The sequence below is a fragment of the Pelmatolapia mariae genome, linkage group LG23, assembly GCF_036321145.2.
Source record: "Pelmatolapia mariae isolate MD_Pm_ZW linkage group LG23, Pm_UMD_F_2, whole genome shotgun sequence".
Taxonomy (NCBI): domain Eukaryota; kingdom Metazoa; phylum Chordata; class Actinopteri; order Cichliformes; family Cichlidae; genus Pelmatolapia; species Pelmatolapia mariae.
The window spans coordinates 25,684,443-25,706,500 of NC_086246.1; the positions used below are offsets into that span (position 1 = coordinate 25,684,443).

The following is a 22,058-nucleotide window of genomic DNA, read 5'->3' on the forward strand; positions in this document are numbered from 1 at the left end:
GGCCATTTGAGTTCAGTGAACTCATTGTCATGTTCAAGAAACCAGTTTGAGATGATCTGAGTTTTATGACATGTGGGCAAGATTTTTCTGTGTAGTTTAGATAAAGCTACAAAGACACACACAGACACAAATGGGTGGGTGGGGTGGGGGGGGGGGGGTGATCAAGTGGTCAATGTTCTGGCCAACCGATGATAGACCAAGTGTTACTGAAGGTCGTTGGGATTTATTTCTAATTAAATGTGGGAGGAGAAATCTCAGCAGGTACATAAGACTGGAGGCAGAAATCAGTCAGTAAAATACTCCTATAATTAGTGACAGGTATAAATATGACCTCTCTGCCTTTAAACGCTGCTGCTGTACTTCTGTGATTTCTTCACTCTTGTTGTCAAATGCTAATAGTTCCCTCTGGTTCTGTCCAACTGGTATTTAGAAGATCCCTCTATTTAGGGGACCCCATGACTTATAATTCAATTTGAAATGGTCAGTCTTTATATTTAAATACTCGGGGAGTGTGCTCCAAGGCCTTTACCAGCAGGTAGTGCCTGTAGCCTTCGATATCAGAGCAATACTGAATTAATATTAAATAAAGAGTATAAAAGGAAGCTTCATCCTGTGCTGTCTGAGGTTGCATTTAAGAGCTCAGCCTCTAGGAGCCGCTGCTAGAATTTAAATGTTCCTCCTTCTTAATCAGTAAAGCCGTGCAGGCTCTGACAAGTGAGCCCTCGTCATTTATTTTTTATTTTTTATTTTTTGCAGAGGCCATCCTCTACCCGCTTAATGCGAGCGGGCTCAGTATCCTCCAACCATCCATCCAGCCGGCCATCCAACCAGCCCACAACCCGGATCATCCAGCAGCTCTTTTTGTTTGCTCACACACAGCTCTGCTTTATATCCGGCATGTAACAGTTATTTTACTAATCTAACCCCGTTTGCTGTAAGACTTTCTCCCCGATGGATGACTAGTCCGAGCGGCCGGGGATCCACCGCCCTGCAGGCTGCCGGGGAACACTGAGCACGCCGTCCGGGGTGAAAACGGTGGAAATGGTCGGTGTTTCGGGCTCGGGAGGCTCCTTTGGCCGTGATGCGAACGCGGACGAGGCGCGTCAACCTGTCGGGGATGATGGTGAGTGGCAGATTAACGCGCACGGCGCGCTTTATTTGTCTCAAACACTTGCTGTCAAACATCAGGAAGGAGCGCATCTTTATTTTAACTGATGCTTGTAGCTGGAGAGGACGTGTTTTTACGCACTAAAATGCAGACTCTTTGGGATTTAACTGAGGCCAGCTGGCTTCCTGTGATGGATGCTGAGCTCCGGTGATGTCTGACCCGGATGGCCGCATCGGGGTCGATCTTTGGTTGGAGTCAGTTGCTTCTCATTATAGTAGATGGATGGACGGATAATGGATGGATGGATGGGGTATTTTTAGAGAGGGCTGAGAGCATGTCTGTCTGAGTTTGAGCTTTCCCAGAGGTCCCTAAAGTGATCTGAAACAAACTCCAGATTGGTTTTAAGCCTGGTTTAACCTCCTGATTTTGAATTTTAGGACTAGGATTATTAATTTTAGAAAATAAACATCATAGTCGCTAGTTTCACTCATAAGCTGGGGTTAAATTTGGGAAATTGGAGCTAAAATTGGCATTCAGATTCTTTGGTACTGAAACGTTTGTGGATTCATTGATATATAAAGCTAACTAGCAGCATGTTTTGGTTCCACCTCTCAGGTGTTTAACGTAGACCTTTGCCAATAACAGTTATTTAAAGGTTTTACGTCATCCCAAAATTACGTTTGCAATTAGAAGAGTAATCATCTAGTCCGTAAAATGTTGGGAAATATTGGAAAAACTGCATCACACTATCCTGGAAATCCTCCTGAATACTATTTTTAGTCCAGATCTTTGGTGTACAATCACGGCATTAAGAGAAACCTAAATATCATTGTGTTTGAGAGGCTGGAAGCAGAGAAAGGTTGAAATTCAGCTTTAAAAAATGATTTAGGTGATCAATTTGTCATATAGAGTGATTAATTTTCTGTCATTTTTTAGGACAATGGGTTTTATCAGTTGTTGCTCCATAGTGTAGAGGTCCATTGATTTGAGAACAGGAGGATACATAAATCCCTTAGAGTTGGATCAGGAAGGGCTTCCAGCATAAAAATCTGTCAAATTAGATATGAAGAAATACCTAAAGAAGAAGCTGAAAGTAGCACTAAATAATCCAAGTTAAATTTTACAGATAAAGTTCACAACTGCAGTCAAGAGAGAAAGAAGTGTTGTCCCTCCCAATCCAACCTCAGGCATGCGTATGCCTGCAGTGGGAAGTAGTAAATCCAAAGTTCTCAGTTGGAGTTTTCAGCTGTGACGACCTCCGTAAAGTCAGACTTTGTGATTCAAGATGGCAGCAGAGTGTTGTAAACCGTAGAACCTGTAATCTGTACCACCGTTTTTGAGTATTTGTGTTTTGCTAAATAAGCTGTATTTAGACTGTGCCAGACTGTGCCCATGAACATTCCAAAAAACAAACAAACAAAAAACTTTAAAAAATTTATCCAGGGCCCTATACTATAAAGGGTTCAGCATACTCCAGTGTATCTTTCACGTATCTGGATTCACTTAACCAAATGCTTGCAATCAGGATAAATGGTCACACAAAGCTAGTTATAAACTCGCTAAGCTAACGCAGCATTTATGCTGAATGTTCACATGAAATACGTGGTGTTTCCAGCATCTGACCAATCTAAAAGGGGCGTTTTACAAAGCATATGACTTTTATTCCACAGAAAATTATACCTATGAGCATGACCTACTTTAGAGACATTATCAAATGGTTGCCAAATAAAAATTAATAAAGAACTTAAGATATGTACCCATAAAACTGTGCAAAATTCTTTTCTGCCAACACAAAAAAGGAATAAAGTTGCATTTAAGAATCTAGATTTATTACTGATCCTCATCAGGGAAACACAAAGACTTTGAACAACTGAAAAACTGTTCTCCCTGCAGAGGTTCAATAGATCTTTGGTTGGAAGTGAACCACCTTAGGAGTACAGTAATCTCAGAGCCAACCTTGAAGATACCTGGATAAGATAAAGTTCAGTTTTTTAGTACAGGGCTCAGGTATTGCTGTTGATCACTGAGTGGCTCTACCTCGCTAGAGAGCAAAACAAAGCCTGTTTTTATGGCGACTGCCAATGGAAATGTGGCTGTGTTGTCACTCTGAGCTCTGACATCCAAGTTCTGAGGGGAAAGTTTTATAATTTATACACACCTGGTCAGGTGTAGACAATTGGAAATTAAATCCAGGCTACACGTCAGTACTGCTGCACTGCCAATGCAGTGCAAAGCATGGGTTACAGAGAAGTGTGACACAAACAACTGATTGATCCATCTCTGAAGTCAATTTTTCAGAACGAACCTTACAAATATCACTTACATTGTGTGATTTTTAAACATTTTTTTTAATCACATAGAAATTTAGACTTCTTGTTGCACACTGTGTGCTATGACCGTGAGTTAATATTAGGTTATAGATGTTTTCTGCCACAAGCTTCAAACACCACAAAGTTTGGGGAAGATTGAACAATTTGTGAGTTTAGCTGCTTCTTGTGCTGTGGCGAAACATCGAAATTCGCCAAGATGTTGCACAAAAATCCAAACGCTTTATAAATTAGCACTGCAAACATCTTTAGATTGAACTAACCAAGGGTGAAGCCGATTTGATTAATTGTCTTGGTGGAGTACACCAACGTATAAAACCTGGAAATGGCTAGCTGTGTCAAACATTTCATACTGATATTAAAATGGCGGACTTCCTGTTGGGTTTAGGGTATGGCTCCAAGAAGTTTTTTTTTTTTTTTTTTTTTGTACATCTTGGCATGTTACATGAAGCTGACAAACCTCATACACATAGGTGAAACCATAGATTGTAGAAAAGATGGATGTAGCTTCCAGGTCATAAAAATGAACCTAATGTGGATGTGTGTTCTTTTTAATGGCCAGCAGGGGGTGACTCCTCCGGTTGAATAGAAGTCTATGGAGAAACTGGTTCTCTATGAGCTCAGCAGATGGCTTTCTGATGTGTTTATGGCCCCATCACTATTCTCAAGTCTCACTGAAAAAACAAAACAAAACATGTAGTTATTTTTGTAGATTTTGGCCATTATTAGAATCAGAAAAGCAGGCTTCCCAGGGTGTACTTATTGAATAACAATTTGACAAATGCAAGGCAAACCTAGCTGCTACATCTATTTTTTATTCCATAACTTACTTCATAACGCATATATTGCCTACAACAAAGGTGTTATCTTTAAAGGATGTGTTTAAAATATTCATATTGTCAGAATATGATAAAGTAAAGCAGCAAGTTCTCACCTTAGAGGATCTGTAACAAGCACATGTTTGCCAGTTTTGTTTGGGGGAAAAACGAAGTGGTTATTCAAGCAACATAATAGTTGCCTAACTAATTGCTGCAGCTAAAAACAATCAGCTCAAGCTGGTTGCTAAGATAATTTTCAGCACTTAATGAACACTTTAAGTCTAAAATATTAAACAAACATTAATCAAGAAGGCACCTAGTCTGTAGCTGCACTCGTTACTGGAGGCAGTGGATGAGCATTGAAGGCTTTTAATGTGTTTCTATTTTAGGCTTGTGTAGCTGTGTGAGAAGCTCCAGAAGCTGGAGACGCCCAGCTGTCCTCCCCACATGTCAAGCTGAAACTCTGGGTTAATTCTGCCTTTTCATTCATCAAACTTTAACCATTTATTGCAGCAGTGGACATGCAAGGCTTCGCACCAAGAACTGCAATCAAGTATTTGTGATAACTGGCGATGAGTCTTTCACATCTCTGAATTTTGGGACACTCTTCTTTGTAGAATTGCTTTAACCTCCTAAGACCCGAACTCTTTCATTGCATGCATTTTTCATTTCTCTTTGCTATTTGGGCTGATTGGGACCTGATGAATGTAAAAACAAAGAATTACATGATTTTTTTTTTTTTTTTTAAACCTGATTTTTGTTTCTGAGAAAAATGAGATCCACATATGAGGACATTCGCTTTAAATTTTGATAGAACAGTGGCAGCATAATATCCTCGTAAGTGGATATCAGGCTCTTGTAGAAAGCAGAATTCATGGTTCCATCAGTTACAGCAAGTCATCCTTAAGCAGCAACGCAGCCCCAGACCGTCACACTACCACCACCATGGTGTGATGTTCTTTTTATCAAGTACTGTGTTAGTTCTATGTGAGATGTAACGGGACTCAAACCTTCCATAAAGTTCAATTTTTGTCTCATCAGGCCACAGAATATTTTCCCAAAAGTCTTTGGGATCATCAAGAAATTTTTGTTGTGTTGCTTTTTGAAAGCTTTTAACCTGATTCACTTTGTCAGTCCCTCAGCTGTCAGTTTGTTCATGATTTACCAAAGGGGCAAGTACTTTTTTTACTCAACCCTCCATTATTGGTGGTTGACATCTGATTGTCCCCCTGAGGGTCAATCTCCACTAGGGTTTAAAAACATGAAACTTTCCACCTTTTGGTTTAAGAATTGTAGAAGCCACTTGAGAAATGAAACATCTTCCAGTCACTTTTCTTTTTCAAGCTCTTAAGACTATCTGGATGACTGAGAATTTACATAGACATTAATCCCAGGAGGAAGCTGGAAAACTTGCCCATGCTTTTTATATCTAGTCATCTGCTCACAGAAATATCAAAAGGTTTAGTTACTGAAGTCAGTGGTTAGCTTGGGACTTGATTTAAGACCTTAAAGGGTTTGGTACCTTAGTACAGCGGTCCCCAACCTTTTTTGCGCCACGGACCGGTTTATGCCCGACAATATTTTCACGGACCAGCCTTTAAGGTGTCGCGGATAAATACAACAAAATAAAACTAGTACCGGTACTGAAAAAAGAAGATTTATTCATAACACACGTAAAAAGACCCAGGAAAACTGTGTTAGCGATAAAAAAACGATAACAAAATAACGCTGAAAACCGATAAAAACCCTGAAAACCATACATTTCACACCCGAGCCTCAACTCTCGCGGCCCGGTACCAAACGACTCACGGACCGGTACCGGTCCGAGGCCCGGGGGTTGGGGACCGCTGCCTTAGTGCATCGGTGACATGCTGTCTGCGGCCTGTGTCTACCAACAATTTTTAATTTGCTGCAATATTATTAGTGTTTAAAAATTAAAAACATTCCTGTTTAGCCTTTCAGTAGTCTGCTTCCTGGTCCCAGTAATCATGTTACCTCATTTCTAGCTGCTTTATCAATTTCAGGTTACTGGTCTGTTGTTGGTTTCTATTATTATCATATTGGATTTCTGTTTATTTTATGGATTTAACCTTGGCTGTTATCTTCTTTTTATATTTTGTCTTTGCCATTAAAAAAAAAAATTAAATCTACCATATCAATCAAGTTTTTTGATAGCATTAGCCCCTCAGACAGACCTGCTTTCTTTCACGAGAAGCCATTTGGAAATTGCTCTCAGCACTGGTACAGAGATAAATCCACCAGAGGAGAGCAAAATGAGCCTTTTCTGCACCCACAGGAGCAAAGAATGACCCAGAATGCATTGCAGGCTCCAATTCAAGTTGGGTTTTAATGAGTGGAGCTCATCCTTCATCATCATACCTGACTGAAAAGCTCAGTTCACCTTCACTTACAATTGGCTCATGAAACCTTTAGGGTCATTTAAAAGCCATTCTGCGCAGTGAAGGTGTTTTCTAACTGAAGCAGGTTAACTGAAAGTAAAAGGCAGCGTTTTGTGATGAAAATAACTCCTGATATGTTTTGAGATTTCCAGACTTGAGTTATGAAACAGTGTGAGGATGTGAGCCACTCAGAGCAGCTGCCTGATAAAAACCCTGCAGACCTCGAGCCGGCTCTTTGTGTATTCACTGTGTGTCAGGCCGCCGTCTTATCGGTGCAGTCAGGCGGCACGACTCGAGCTCTGCAGCCCGCCAGGGGAATGAAAATGCCACAACACGTCACTACAGATTCGCTAGTGGGTCAACGTCTCCGGCATGGTGCTGCTCACGTCCTCCTGGCCCCCACCCTCCCCTCCTGTCTGTCTGATGTAGCTGAGTTTGTTCTTGTCTGGAGCATCGAGTCACAAGCAGCGATGCAGGTCCTGGAAGAAAACCTAAACTGATAAACACAAGGACACTAAGAAAACATTGGTACTTTGAAAGATAAAAGGCTTTAGAAGTGGCAGCACAAACAGTGAAAGAAGCATTATGTACTAGTGATGTGCATAGTGATACACAGTCGAGTTTGATCAAAGAAGCAACATCACCAGGATCAAACAATGACCTTTTCTTAGTTGCACCCCTTTCTCCTACACTGACATGTTTTCCTCCCTTCCCTAAAATGTAAATTCACTCTGTGTGTAGTTCACCTCGAGTCAGGACGACTAAAGGAGAAGACTAGAACAAGTCAATCTCTCTGGGTTTCTGTAGGTGCGCTTTTGGAAGAACTTTTAACCGCTGTCCACAGCTGCCTTTGTCTGTGGTTGATCTGAGTGATATCTCTATGCGTCTTTTCTTTATCAGGTTCAGAACTTCATTTAAAGTCAAGTCAGTGCTTGCTGTTGGTGTGTTTTGGACCTCAGGGCCACCATACTACAAATCTGTATTAAAAGAAAACAAGTGCTCAAGTACTTCCTGCTGTTTTTCTGCAATTATTTGTGGCACTGCTTAGGTATGAGTAATTTAAATCTCGTCATCTCTGTGTGAGCATGAGACTTTATAGAGACATCTATGTGCCTACTAGTTAAGGAGATGCAAGTTATGCATCTTTCGTGCAGACCTGGAAAACAGTTCCTACAGGAAAGGGTTATTCATTATAGGATGCACTTTAATCCTACAGTTTTATCTTTAAAAAAAAAAAAAAAAAAACAACTAGGAAAATTTACATATTTTGACTCTCTTCATAGTAACTTCAGGAGTTTTAGGCCATGTTCATCCCTTTAAGGTCCACTGTAGTTTTAGTTTGGTGTTGTTTGGAGGTCATTGGGTTCTCTTCACAAACAGGTTCATCTTGTTGAGCTCTCCTGTTCTATTTGCTGTTTTTTGTACTTGCTTGATGAGCAGATGTCCAACGAGCTGTGGGAATTGTGGTGTTTGTGTCAGAGCTTCCTGTGCGGCGTTTCAGGGTCCAGCAGAGATGATGGGCACACCGAGTCAAACTAATTAGTGTACAGACTCAAACAGAGAGCTGAGACCTGCGGGGTGCTGAGAGCCAGATGTTTGTTCAGAAGGTTGCGGCTTGTTGTTGGAGCTGACAGGTGCGGCTGGGCAGTCTGAGTAAAGGCTATAGCTCGTTCCTGCTCCAGATTTGAGCTTAAAACAAGCAACTCTCAACTGGGAATTAATTCAACTGAACATTAAAAAAAAAAAGAAGTAATATTTAGTTTTACTGCCTTATTGTTTAAGGTTAAAGACAAGAAATATGTAGAGAAAAGCCCCCTGCTTGCATTCAAACCTGGGATTCGTGCCCAAGTCAGTCAGCTGTAATCTAAATCATAATCAAGCAAAACTAACAAACAGCAACATGAAACCTCTGTCTTGTTGCTGTTAATGTGAATATTTTTTGTAATAATTATTTTTGACTGTTGGGTAAACCAAGCAAAGCACATTTACACTGATGTTTATGTGGATTAAAGGCAAAGGTAAAACAGTCATCCTTCAACTCGACTTTCATTTTTACAAAGTGGGATGTCATAGGGAGTGGTAGTCCAGTTGGTGAGCAAAGATTGAGCTGGTTTTGAACTTGAACTGTGTTTTCATTTGGCACAACAATTCTTCATTGGATGTTTCAGAAGGTTAAAGCAGGAGTCCACGTTAACGATTTCAAGCTGTGCAACCCAGAGCGTCCTCACTTGACGCTCTGCCTTTGAACTCCTCAACTGATTAAATTTGTAGCCAGAGTACCAGCTCTGATCACCAGCAAATATCCTCCACATGGCATTCGGGTAACTTTGAAAAAGGATGTTTGCTCTCTGTAAGTTTGAAGTCCACAGAAAGCACAGTGCATGTGGAAGCTAGATGAGGATGAAGAAGATGATCTTGATAGTCCTAACGTTCATAAAGAATTTAAAAAACTTCCCACCAGGTTTGATGACATCTGGAGGAGGAGTCTTTCATTAACCAAACAATTACTTGATTAAAATTAATTTGTAAAAATGAACTTGATTTAACTTTAATTGTTCAGAATATGGAATAATAATAATTCACTGCTGTCCTTCAGTGTAGGTGATTGTTTAAACCCATTCGAATAACAAAAAATTAATGCAACATAGTCCTCTAGTTTTTGTAAGGCAGTTAAGGTTTCCAGCATGGTAGTGCCTTGATCCTATGCAGAGGACTGATACCCATAATCCTTTACTCTGTGTAGCCAAAGTCAAACAGACAACACACAATCATCAATCCTACATATGTGAGACTCCAAGCCGATGTCGACTTTGTTATCGATGACCGAAACAGCATTTTCAAATCTGTCTCGTCCCTCCAGTCAGGATTGTTCAGCCGCTGGAACGCGCTCCATCATTTAAACAACCTTGGCTCTTAGTTCTTCACAGGTATTGATCTCTGACTGTGTTTCAGTATCGGTCTGTCAGGTTTCCAAAATTATGCAAGCTTGTTAATGGCGCTCTAGTTCTCCTTACAGCATCAGCAGGTTGGGAAAACACAGCTTTAACTGGAAAAATGAACAACACAGTTCTGATTCATCCCAGTATGTGAAGCAGTGGAGCTGGAATAATTGTGTTGATCGTAGCTGATGGCCACGGTCCATCTCGTTTCAAACCCTGCAAAACGCAATCAACCCTCCTATTGATCAGTGCCACGATCCCAATGTTATTGAAGCTCGGGTGAGCAGAGAAGAGCATGGACTATTTCTGCACGTGAACAAGAACGTGGCTGTTGCTAAATAGCAAGTACGCCAAGTTCTTATTTGAGAACAGACTTCCACGTATGGGAGGAGGCAGCGCGGCCATTCTTCAACTGGAACAGCAGCGTGTCTTTTCCCCTTAATTTCACAGTGATTAATATTTAGGATGAAGTTCTATACACTACAGAAAGTTATTCTATGTCTAACTAAAGTTGTTGGAGACACTGACTCGAGTAATACAATCATTGTACATACAAAGCGATTATCAGAACAGTGTTTAGTGTTGGATCCTTGTAGGTAATTTATGGTTTTCATAGTAGATTAGTTGATTTTCCTAAGGTTTAAAGAATCTTTGCATAACCTTGACATGTCATGACAAATGCTATGCTTATGCTATATTGTGCATGTGCGTGTGTGTCAGAATTGATCCTAAACACACAACTATCTTTCCAAGAAATGTCCTGTTGACTGTAGTTTTACCCTGAAGGTTAATTGACAGTTTGGTCAAGCAGGCTTCATGAGATGAAACTGTCTTTTTTCTTGGTAATCTGGACTAAGTTTCATTTTTTTGTCTAATGTGGAGAATTGCTTGATACCCAGCGTAACAGCTAGCTGGCTAATGGCTAGCTTACCTGCAATACCACTTTCTGGCCAACAGATGGCACTCTTACAAATGTCAAATTTGATTTCACTGTAGTTATATCAGACGAGTGTTTGTGTCCAGTCACAGCCGTCAGTGACAGCTTATCGCTCACACCAGATGTGAGGAGTAATAAATGATTCATAAAAATTAAGTGGCATTTCGTTTACGTAGGATAACAAACTTTTTTTATTTGAATATTTTTATTTTTAAAGGAAATGTCCATGTGATATCTGTGATCATTTATAGTATTTTTCTTTATTGTTTTACATGAGGTATTGATTAAACTGAATACCAACAGTATTGAACATACAGGACATATTTAAGAACCGAATAAATATTACCATAAATATTTTCTAAGATAACAGCAAAGTTTCCGTCCAGCTAAATCAAATTGAAATGAGAAACTTTTAATCGACCAGAGGTTATCTCAAAGTTGTGTTCATGCAGGCAACAACTTAAAATTTAATAATGACAACTCGAGTTGAAGAACAGCTCCCTCACAGGTTTACTTTCCATTCATGGGACATACATCCATGTTCACAACTACTGTCAGCCTTCCTCTATTGTAAGTTTTGTGTTATAACGTCAACAAATCTGTGAAGTATAAGTTATTTATTCCAGCGCTTTTTCTTCTTTCTCTGTTGATCTGCTAAAACTAGTATCCCCAGTGTGGCTGTGCCTCTGTGTTTAGTTTCTCCTCCTTGGGAACAGATCAGTGGTGTTTCTGGTTGTCTCCCTCAGTGCTCCGTTGGATGGGAAACAGTGAGGCGACTGGATCAGCTGGGGGGGTGTTCAGACATGCTGTGCAGCAGGATTAGGACAGTGTGAAAAAGAGAGGAAGCCTTTGTTGTGGGAGGGTGGCACTTGCATAAGAAAGATAATGGGGGTATTTAGTTCTTCAACACGTGCTGCTGTAGATCTGAGAGTACCTGAGAGGCGTCTTAATCCCAAATGTCTTTAGGTTTTATGCTGCCAGTTTCTCCAGTAATTTGAGTTTTTCGATGTAAAACATTAGTCCCGATCTTGCCTGACCTTTAGATTATTTTACAGGTACAGGATTAAATTAGTGACAGGCTTTAGTTCAGTGTAAATCGCTTTAAAAGTTTAAAGGTGTTAAAAACTAGTTTTTCATATTCCTCACCTTACTTGTTGAACTTATTTCTCATCAACTGCAGCTGAAAACAATTTTAGACTAATTGATCACTTACTGTGGGACCAGTCTAACAACTGGCATTAATTTGGTGTTTGACAAGATTTTTAATCTTTAATTTGAAAAAAAGAGGTTTAATCAACTTGAGATAAACATATACACATTTTTTTGCAGCCAACTGTGCGTGTACAGCAACAGAGAACAGTGTTGAAAACAGTATGCTGAAAAGCATGTACATGTTGTCGGGTCTGCCGTGGTTCTTTTACACTGGGATTTTCCATCCATCTCTGGGGTTTATAGAGACTGGTCCAAAAAAGAAGAGAATATATCCAGTGAGCAGCAGTGCGCTGGGAGAAAACATCTTGTTAATGTTAATGGGGAATGACCGGACTGTTTTGACCTGCTAGGAAGGAATTAAAGATGGTAATTAATCAGTTAGATGTTATTTGGATCATTCTTAATCCTCATTATTATTATTATTATTGTCTTTTTTTTCATTTTATTTATGAACAACATCTATCTGTCTGTCTATCTATGACTAAAATAACCTCTTCAGCTCTCTCAGCAGTGTGTTAGGATAAAAACTCCTCCTTCTTTACTGATCCCTTATCAGCAGATTCTCCCCATTTTGCCCAATCAGAGGAAATGACAGGAGCGACACGTGCTTTTTATAAGTGGAGCAGCCCATTCAGTCTCAGCCTTATGTAACCTGCTCAGTGTGTGTCTGAGGAGGTGTGAGAACGCCTCGGCCTCTTGGCGCCGTCGGTCGTGCCTCATCCTCGCAGAGTCGTGCCGGTGTTTGTGGGCGAGAGCCGATGTGCAATCTGAAAATAATATTCATCTGACCGAGTCACGTAATGTTGTCATGTGAAATGTGAGTCACCTCCACCAGTGAAGTTTAAGTGAGCTTTATGTCCTGTCTCAGTATCATTCGGCGCACAGCAGACATTAGATGGGCATTTTTAAATTTTGATTTTAACCTGCTGAGATAACGTTACAATGCCACTTTAAAGGTGGCACTCTGGATGTAAAAACAGTTCAAAGTGAAGATCAGAAGGAAGATGCCAAAGTATATTTAGTTGTTTAAATCCTTGATTATCAAGTAGTTTTTTTTTAAATCTATCCATTCTCTTCTGCTTATTCTTTTTAGGGTCGCAGGGGGGCTGGAGCCTATCCTAGCTACCATACCAGGTTGCCAGTCTGTCGTAGGGCTAACACATAGAAACAACAACCATTCACACTCAGATTCACACCTATGGGCAATTCAGAATGACCCATTAACCTAACACCATTACCTGCATGTCTTTAAGTCTGAGAGAGTAATAGCTTTTTTTTTTTTTTTTTTTTTTTTTTTTAAACAAAATACATTTTTTTGTATTTCAGAACCTGATCTCAAACACTTGATCTATTAAACTGGGTTAAAGTGACTTTATGACAACAAGTGAAAGAAAAATTAAAAGTGGCGGTAATCAGCTCTAATGTTAGCATGCTAGGCTAACTATTAGAAGAGGGAGTTAGAGTACATCCTGAGAACATTTTAATCTTTAAATTGAATGCTCAAAAAGTAAGATTGGTTCCCATGAGCAGTATTTACAGTTGTGAGAGTTACAGTAAAATGTTGTTATTTGTCCTGTCCATGTTGTCTGTTTTGGGGTAGCCCAGATTAAAACTTAATTTAGATTTTTCTCGTGTTTAAATTTTTAGTATTCTAGCTTTTTGCTCAGGAATGAGTGGCATCCCTTGGAAAGTAGAGTTTTGCCACCCTGCTGCTCTTGGCACGGTTTGGTCCTAATAATCTGACCTGCCTGTCACCCATGTGTATGTCTAAGACATGTGACCCCCATGATTCTGCTGCCACTGGCCACATCCTCCTCTGCGCACGGTCACATTTCCACAGCAAACCCCAGCCGGTATTGATTAACATGTGCAGAGGGATGGCAGCTGGAGTGCTAGGTTATCAGTGGGACGATTGACAGTGGCGCCCTCTCTTTTCCGTCTCTTCTGTCTCTCCCGGAAGCTGACATGTAAACCGGTGACACACTCGGTCCTCCGCTGTGAGCGGCGGGAAGCTGGCAGCTCGCTCTGAGCTCATCATGAACAGGCCTGTTCTTGGCAGCTCACCCACCAGCCTGTTACCTTGGATGGCTGATGAATAACACCGAGAGACAGAGAGAGGTCTGTCTGCATCATAGGCTCATTTTCTCAATAAACCACCGGCATTCAGACGAAGAGGGAAGAGAAGTTTTCTAGAGAGCGTGAGAGAAGGTTGCAACTTTAGTGAGATGGGACAATTTTCCTCAGGTCAGTGATGTTGTTAAACTTTGGATGTATTGAATATGAACAGTGCTTTAATTTCTGTTGTAATGTGATGATGTGCTTATTACAAAAGGCTGAGAGTGTAAAATTTGGGGTGTTTTGGTCCACCACTGAGTAACTAACTAAACTAAATAAATTTTTATAACGAAATAAAAAGGAAAATTAATACAGGAGAAATATAAATAGAAAATACTAGAAACAGATTCATGCCTATAATATATACATTTTTAATATCAGTTTTGGTGTATTTCATGATATATAAAATTTCTATGGAGTCCTTTATTTCTTTGTCTGATTTTATCTGTTTTGGTCCTCCATATTTTAAATATTAAAAAACTAACAAAATTTATGAATGAATATATAAATAGACTAAAAAAGAAACAGGAAACTGAGTAAGCAATACGAAGGAGAATAGATGCGCACACACACGCGCACACACGCGCGCGCGCGCGCGCACACACACACACACACACACATATATATAATTTTTTTTTTTTTTTACATTTTTGGTAAATTTATAGTTATTTTTAAGGAGTCCTTTGTTTATTTTTTGTATATAGTTTGATTTAGGCACTGCTGGTCCTCCATACAGCCAAGAGAAGATACAGACTAACCATATGACTAACTAGATGAGTAAATAAAAACAAAACTGGAAAAGAAATAAATGTGGCAATCAAGGCAAATCATCAATATTGCTAATGGTTTTATTTATTGTAATTTTTTATTTTTGTTATTTTGGTCCTCTTTATGCTGACAAAATACCCCCAAAAAACTGGGATTTTATTTTATTTTTTTAATATGAATGGAAACCTTTTTGCATTCTGTCCACTAAATGATTAATTGGGAAATTATTTAGCAATTAAAAATAAGCCTTGCAGATAAGTATGAGTTGACCTATTATTTTCCTACGTTGCACTTGCATACTTTAGAACGTGTATGTGTGTGTGTGTCTTCTTGTTTTGAATCATAGGAATGGTTACCAATGCAAAGTGATCTTAAAACGAGTTGGAGTGCAGTGAGTAATACATTATGGAGCTGTTATGTAACACAGCATGGTGGGAAGGCAACGGCTGGTTTTTTTTTTGTTTGTTTTTTTTCTTCCCCCCCTTTTATACTCTTTCTCCTTTCTTTCTTTTGTTTTCACTCTCCCTTTTCAGTGTTTTCCTATCAGACCTTAAACAAATCACCACATCCAAGACCTTTAAAATCTCTTATCCAAGTCAATTGTTGATTAATAACTAGAGGTGATAAATCTTTTCAAGTCTGACATGTGACAAAAACAATCACATTTTGATGTTGCATTCATAATAAATCGCTACCATAAAACATGTTTTTCAAGCAATATTTGTAGTTTTCTATACTTTTTGTAATTCCCCTCTATAAATTTAATCTTTCACCACCAGGTTCAGTGTTTTCTTTATTATTATTATTATTATTATTATTATTATTTGTAGTGCCTGGTTTAATAAGGGTTAGAAAAACTTTACTGCACCATCTTGTGGTAGCAATTGGTACTGCATGAAGGTACAGCTTATATCTAGTTCAACATGAGTTGATATCTCACCCACACAACACATAAAGTAATTTCTTCAACTTCTGTAAACTATTTTGTGGACTTTTAGAAGGCTTTAAACTATCTTTAAACATGATATTTTATTAGTTATTCAGTGTTATGCAATTCCACTTGTTCAGTCTGTTTCTGCACATGGTTCATCACTCTTCTCTGAGTCGTCTTCACCAACAAACACCCACTGAAACAAAAAGTTGAGGACATGACTTCGCTTGATATTATAAATATTTTCAGAGTTGAAGGCATTGAGGTAGAGAGTGTCGGGTCGAAAATCTTAGGTCCCAACTGTTGAATAAAACATGTGAATTACCAATGTTGTTTCTCCATTTTTACAGCCATAAGCTACAGTCTGACTGTAATAGACAATTGTTTTTTTGATCCAGCAGGAACCATGGATTGATGAGGATCCTGGTGTTAAAATGTAGGTAAAAATAAGACATTTCATAAGCTATAACTTATTTTGAGCAGATACTGACCACACATGGTGATATGACACTTGAAAATTTACCTTTTTGAAGGTTTCTTCACTGAATAATCCGGAAATGGATCAAACATCCAGAGCATTAACACCTGTGTCCATCCCTTTACGTCACAGCTGGCACACTTTTATTGAAACTATGATGTTGATGGTTAATGGCAGCTATAGAAACCGTTTTTTCTCTTTAAATTGTGACACTTGGAATGATTGTGAGACTGATTTTAGTTGAAGTTTTTAACTGTGCTTATAAAGTTTCTGAGGATATGAAGCAGATATGACTCATTTTGCTCTTCATTTCTAAACCTGTAATTGCTGCGTGGACATTAGTGTGTTCACTTCCTGCTAACAGGAAGTTGGATCGTGGTATTTTAAGCCCAGCCGGTGCAGCAGATCTATGAACAGTTGTTGTGATATTTCTCACCATTGCCGAAGCTTTGGCGTCAGTCACGACCGTGACACAGGCGGTCACGTTGTGTGTTGTCATTTTTGTGTTGGTGGAAGCTGTTGGGTGACACAGCAACAACTCAGATTTTTAATTTTTTTATTTTTTGCAGTTTGTGTGTAAAGTTTCTCAAGTGCGAAAATTGCTGTCGCACTTTAACGCAGCCGTATGTTCACAGTGGAAAATTTTCATGCTGTAAGCGACATCTCACCAGAGTTATCCCAGAGAATCAATGATGTTTAGCTTCTTTAGCTTGTCTGGAGCCACATTAGAGCGCCTGAGTGTGAATTACAATGAAAATTTTCAAGTCCAGTAGGTACAATAGTCTCATGGGTACATAACACTGCTGTTATTCAAAATCTTCCAGGATATTCTCTGTAAATATTTCCCTTTATTGTGACCCTAATCACCAAAATAATCCAATTTTCTCTCCCTCATATCCAGATATTTAAGGTTAAAATAGTCAAAAGAATAAAGGATCTCATGTCATCATGAACCCGTGGAGTTAAAGATCAATCTGAGTAGTGGAGGAAAATTGGAAAATCATAAATGCGAAGGAAAACATGACAAAAAAGTTCCTTTTCTCTGATTTTTACTGTGCCATAAAACGGTAAGAAAGCATTCGATTTGTCTGTAGTGGAGTCATTTAAGGTTTGCATGTTGAGGCCGTTTTCTTCTGCTGATGCCACTTTGCACCAAATTAGTGGAAAATTTGTAACATTCATTTGAAACTTTCTATTTTTAGACATAAGTTTGAGAAACAAATCACAGAAGCTAGATGTTTGACCTCGGCTGTTTGAGCTTGTAGACATTTACACCCTCTAAACGTCCTCTCCTACTAAAGCACGCTGTTAAAAACACATGAAATCTTTGTTTTAGACGTTTTAGTCTTGTTGCACAGACACGAAAATCCCACTTTGAGCTGCTTTTGGTTGTAATTTCCAACTGAAAGGAAACCAGGGAAGTGAGATTAGTCTTTACAACTTCACACAGGAAAAATATTTGTGGACAAAGATGACTTCCAAAACATCCCCATCTGGATTCTCCAAGATTTCAAGGACTCATTTGGTCCCTAGAAGAACTTGAATACTCTGCATTTTTCTCCCATGGCGAGCCAGAACACTCTCGGATATCGAGTGAAAATCTCTTTAAGAAACTTTAAAGTTGAAAATATCAGACCCTCTCCCCCTGGGCACTAAACTGTCTGCTCTGAAAAGCCCTGACTCTGATCACGAGGGAAGTTCAATCTCATGTTCTCCAGCTGCTAATTATGGACCATAGTCAAACCATATTAGTAAATGGATTAAAAAAACAAAACAAAACATAGTTTGAGCCACATGCTGACCTCTAGCAGCTAATCACGGGAAGTGCATAGAAGATGATGATGATAACATGATGTTAACTTAGTGTTTATACACCAATCTGCGGTTAATCATTAGCTATTAATCATCTCTGACTGCCTTCCACAGCGTGTCTTTTCCTCCTGTCTCTCTGCCCTCCAACTAGTCGTAGCAGATGGCCTCCCTACCCTGAGCCTGGTTGTACAGGAGGTTTCTTCCTTTTTAAACTGAGTTTTTCTTTCCCACTCTTGCCAAGTGCTTGCTCCATAGGAGGGTTAGTGAGTATTTGCAGACAAACATGAAAAAACATGAAAACTACAGGCAACCAAAATAATTTGTTAGCATGACGTCACGTGTGAAGCCTCAGTAAAAAATAAAACATCTAATTTTTAATGATAACATTAATATATTAAACTTTAGGCCTTTAATTCTTTCTAGTCTGGATCAAGTGATGAAGTGAGTTTCTGTTTAAAATAAATAAATACTTAGTTCATCAAGCTGAAAACCACAGCTAATCATGTGGGATTTAAAAGAAAAAGCTTCATTATCAGGACTTATCTGTATCTCAATGTCACTGAAAGCATAGTGATCTCTCACTCCAGCAGACCAGCTCTTTAAAACACTGGATTAATGCAGTAAGGCCACTATAGCTGCACGCTGTAAACATATGGCTAAGCAGTGTTATGGCCCCTCTAGGCGCGGCCAGGCCACAACATAAAGGGTGATCCATCCCCGTCCAACCCCAAGCAGCACGTCACACACTTACTATTTTGTGACAGTGATTTATTTACAATGAGTGCAATTAAACAAAGGAAGGGAGCATATCATAACTTCAGGGTGAACCCAAGGCCAAAACGACAAACAAAAGGTAGCCTATCCCAGGAATAAACACAACTTACCTACTCAAAAGAACTAAACCAAACGACAATCACTTTCCTCCCTGCCTAACAAAAACAGGAGAAAACTGATCAAACAAAAAGGCGGTCCACCCCTACATGCTCTTACATCAAATTGACATAGTGAACGGTCTGCCGGCTGGGTTGGGCGGAGGATGAATGACCTGGCAGTCCCTGGCGGTCTCTTCTTATCCGCTGCCTCCCCGTCCTCAGCCAATCGGTGCGAGCCATCCACCCTGGATGCACCAACCACGGAGGAGCACCTGCACACTCAAATTTGCATGTTATAATTACGGCAACAGACGTAACAGCAGGCACTGCTGAGGTCATCTGGGTTTCTGGCTTCTTATTGGGTGAAGCCCAGCCTTCTGACAGGCTTGGAGACCTTGCCTGAAGGGATTAACAAAGCCGAGTGTGTCAATGAGTGCAAACAAACACACATACGTGAACGCGCTGCTGACATCCAGGTATGAACCAGTAACAATGAAGCAGGCACAGATAGTCAGAGGTGGGAAAACAACAGAAGTATTTTTAAATCAGCACAACATGAGCAGATTTTATGAGTCAGAGTTATGAAACCTACACAACCCTCTGTGTACTGAGGTAGTGAGAGAAAACACCGACAGGAAAATGAGGCGAGGAAGACAGAAAATCACATAAAATCAATGTCAAGTGTGTTAGAGTCTTTGAAATCCTTCAGCGTCAGACAAAGTACTAGATGTTTTTTTTCCCCCCACTTACAACTAAATGGTTCTAATGAATTAATCGGCTAAAAGCTAAAAAGCTTTATTTCTTCTTAAGGTTCGTCCCTGCAGACTTTTCTGTCTCAGAGTTCATTAAGATGCATGAGTACAGCATGAATCCCGTCTCCTCCTCTTTAATCTTCTGACAACAGACTTTAAAAAATAAAATAAAATAAAAATCTGTAAACAGTTGAACTCAGGTCAGTGAATCCAGGTCAGGCTAGTTTAACTTTAGTCAGCGTCACAATAGCGTGCAGCCTGCTAACTGGATCTGAGGTTGAGGTTTTGGCGTCATAAATAACATCTCCTGCTTAAATGTTCCAATCAAGAGCATTTTTATTTCCATCTGCAGACGTTTATATTTGTGAAGGCTCTGTCCCAGGACATCCCCTCACAGAACAGAGCAGGCATCAATAACAACAGGTCCGACCAGGCGCGCGACGTTTCTCCTGTTGGTGCGGCAGCATCTAATCTCGGCGTGCCGCTGTCACTGTCTGTGGGTCTTGTTATGTTTGAAGTTTTCTGAATTTTACTTTGTTTCCTTGTTACTCTTTAAGATTCTCAGCTGGTGATCTTGTTACGTGGTATTCTGGATGGTAAATTAGTTATTAATATTTGATTCTTTGGTTTGGTCTAGCCTCCCTGGTGTCTTCTCGTATCTTGCGGTTATGTCGAGGCCTCTGTGTTAGGAGTCTCTCTGTCTTATTTTTTGAGTCCTTGCTTTGAGCTCTACTTCCTGTGTCTTTGATTTCTTCAGCTGTGTCTGGTTCCCCAGGTGTTTCCACTTCCCCCTGACTGCCTTCCGTGTCTCGCTGTGTATGCATTTCCTCAGTCTCTCGTTGCTCCTTGTTACATCATAGCCATTTTTCCTGTGCTGCCTGGATTTTGTTTCGTGATATATTGGACTCTGTTTTTCCTCTGATTTGTATTTATGTGTGAACTTTTAGTAGTTGCTTTTGAACTCTGCCTTTGCGTCCTGCATTTAGGATCCTCACCAACCCTTTTTTTTTTTTTTTTTTTAAAACTGAAAAAGAAGGTGAATTTATAATGTGAGAAAAATACATAAAAAGGTTGAACACTCTATATAGACTGAAAGCAACACTGCCCTGTGTGTGAGAGGAAAAGGACTGTAGAGTAATGTATTATTAAAAGTGTGAGCTTTTTCAGTAGGACTGAAAGAGTTGCTATATTAATAAAGTTTACCCGATTTGTAGTCAGGAAAGAAATCTGGAATAATTGCCATCTGCGTGAGTTGACAGACGATCAATATCACAGTTCCATCATTAATACTAGAGAGAGTCTGATGGATTATAATTCAGTATGTAATTAAATTAATGTTTAAAAGACAGTTTTAGTTTTGATTCTTTGATTCTTTATTCTCAGCTGCAATGTCCTTCAAACATAGGCTGACATAGATCCACTTGATGCTTGCTGTGGCTGCATGTAATGAGATCTCCCAATGCGCATTGGTAATAAAGCTTTGACTCTTCATCTGACTCTTCTTCTCCAGCTGGGATATTAAAGGATTGGTGAGGTCAAGAAAGTTACCTCAACAGGCCATAGATAATCATGATAACTGCAACATATAAAGAGGATGCCACACCTGAGTTTGAAGTTGCTAACCTTCATTCTAAACAAACTTAAACAAAATAAACAAAGCACCAGAAATGTGAAAGAGACTAGGCTAGCAGCTCAATTTGCTACAGTACACAGAACTTCCCTTCTTAAGTTAATAGCATGAAGAAAATTAAGCTAGCAGTTAGAAAGATGAGCAGCAGGGAAAAAGGATGGTGCAACAGAGAGACCAGGAAAGACGAAAACTTTAAACCCTCCTAGTATCCAAACACAGGACTCTGAGGGACCTTTCAGGAATGGTGCCATTATTTTCCAGAGAGCTGATTGGTCAGTAGGTGGTGATTTTATACCTGCTGATCTCTAATCTCAAGCATGATCTGCTCAGGAGCAGGTTAGATTACCATGGCTTTGTACAGCAGTGAGAAGTGATGCACCTTTGTAGTACAGAAAGCCCGGGGTTAACCTTGTACTTACCTGGATAAGCCAAAGTCCCGCTTTGTAGTACAGGCCTCAGGTACCATCTATTTCTACAGCAAACAGTTTGGAGGCGTGTTACCAACAAACAACCAGTTTTCGCGTTTCAGTCTCAGTACCAAGTGCTGGGAAGAAACTTGTAGTTATTAATATAATTCTCTCAAACTATTATAATTTATAAAACGAAGCTCAGATATTTGCAGATCATGGCTACCTTTTAGTTATTTTCATTTAAGGAGCTCTCAGTGCAGTGAAACTGTCCCAGCGATCGTTCTTGATCGTCTGGTTTAAAATCCTCTGTGGTGGTGATCAGAAGTAAAACTATAAACACGTGTCATCGTCCAAATACTTGAGATCTGACTGTATGCGCACCCAGAAGCATTCATCCTCCACCAAGACCAAAACGATGTCTCGCGCTTTATAGAATTTCACCTGATGGCTTTTGCATAAGCCTGCTGTGAAACGGTCAGTCTGCTGTGGCTAAAACACTGAAAAACATCAGTTTGGTCACATTATTCTTGCAGAAAAAGCAGCAGGTAAT

General features: G+C 39.7%; 1 protein-coding gene across 3 annotated transcripts in view; it reads left to right on the forward strand.

The window, feature by feature from the left end:
* The first annotated feature begins 704 nt into the window (after positions 1–704).
* Positions 705–22,058, forward strand: part of tmem198b (transmembrane protein 198b) — a 35,742-nt gene continuing 14,388 nt past the window's right edge. The window contains exons 1-2 of one of the 3 annotated variants that reach the window (XM_063467094.1): positions 13,897–13,984; positions 15,953–15,990. The gene's annotated coding sequence lies outside the window, so the exon portion shown is untranslated. Of the gene's footprint in view, positions 1,124–13,877; positions 13,985–15,952; positions 15,991–22,058 lie in introns of those variants that run through there. The other 2 variants (XM_063467092.1, XM_063467093.1) reach the window with 2 other exon arrangements.